The 1,412-nt window shown below is 31.8% G+C and overlaps 1 protein-coding gene across 1 annotated transcript in view; it reads right to left on the reverse strand.

Annotated features, from left to right (window-relative positions):
- LOC106519471 (uncharacterized) overlaps window positions 1-428 on the reverse strand; it is a gene marked incomplete in the record, with an annotated part of 25,456 nt that extends 25,028 nt beyond the window's left edge. Inside the window, 1 exon segment of the mRNA XM_014011171.1 lies at window positions 357-428.
- Window positions 429-1,412: the final 984 nt, after the last annotated feature.

Consider the following 1,412-nt stretch of genomic DNA (forward strand, 5'->3'; position numbering starts at 1 on the left):
AAGGAATTTGGCCCAGTGATTTAAGAGTTGTTCATTTAAAATATCTTGCTTTTCATGGATGGATTAAACAGATTTAGTCTGCCAACAGTTGACTATGTAACTTTTTACCCAAAAGCAAATCTATTCAAACCCGTAAATATTTCTTTTGATAAGAAAAAAATGTTCTGTTTTGGTCTGAGACATCAGGAGCTGCTGCAGCGCGTTAGCTTTAGCCGCTAACAGGCTGTGCTGCGAGATGTCCTTTTATTCCCCCTTTTTTAAGCTTTTAACGATTCAAATCGACAAAAGCTGCAAAAACCAAGCTTGCAAAGCTGAAATGCATGTAATATTCAGTAGAATGAGCTGTGAAAATATACCTTCGGGCATTTGAGGCCGTTCTTTTCTTCACAGTAACAACGCAGACATGACATGCTAACATGAGAGTTCCCTTCCGCTTGTTTTATTTTTCAAAATAAAAGCATCATTACTACAAACTCCAAAGGAAGGTGAAAATATCAACTTGAATTTAAAAAAAATTAAACTCCAAAAATAAATGATCAACAATGACAAAGAATAGGAAAGGATTTAAAAACATGACATGATTCTACACTTGATTACAGTTCAGGATTCTGTATAATCCAGCTATTTTCTGTTTTTTTACTGTAAATTTTATGGAAAGAAAATATACAGCTATTGTGTTTTCTCAGGTATTCTGTGCCAGGCTTCGCTCCCTAAATAATGTGAGTTCAAACTTACTTGCTTAAAATATATAATACACACAAGCCCTGTTCATTTTATTTCCTCAAAGATTAAAACAACTAGAAAGTATCAATACCTTTGTAATAATACATAAGTTTATTTGTTTGGGTTATACAAAGTTGTAACTTGAAAGAGTTTTTAAAATTTTCACAACATTTACTCATTAAGCCAAACCCAGATAGCAAAAGATGTTAACTCAATGTTGAATTAAGGTCAAAAAAGATAAATTTTGTTGATGAATCAACCATCAATCATCCAATTCAGCCAAATAACCAATAATGAAAAGATGTTATTGAATCAATGTTTCTTGGTTGAATTCAAATGATCGAAAGCCCAACATCTAATAAATGTTGAATCACCAAAAATCAGTTATGGTTGAAAACCTAACATTGTCTCAACAAGTCACCAACTCCTTTTGTATAATTTCAACAAGGATTCAAGATCATGCTTTAACCATATTTCAATGTTGATTCACTCATATTTTGCTATCTGGGAAATGTATGTACATGCATAGGATAAATGTATGCACATTATTTCCATTTAGCTGCTATCAAGTTAATGTGTGAGATATATGAATTATTCTGAGTTTTCAAATTAACTACAGTAAACAATCTAGTAAAACACAATTAACTATCAGTAAATCGTTGGAGGACATTCAGGAAGTTGTTTAATTA

Source organism: Austrofundulus limnaeus, unplaced genomic scaffold, assembly GCF_001266775.1.
Source record: "Austrofundulus limnaeus strain Quisiro unplaced genomic scaffold, Austrofundulus_limnaeus-1.0 Scaffold77, whole genome shotgun sequence".
NCBI classification, from domain to species: Eukaryota; Metazoa; Chordata; class Actinopteri; order Cyprinodontiformes; family Rivulidae; genus Austrofundulus; species Austrofundulus limnaeus.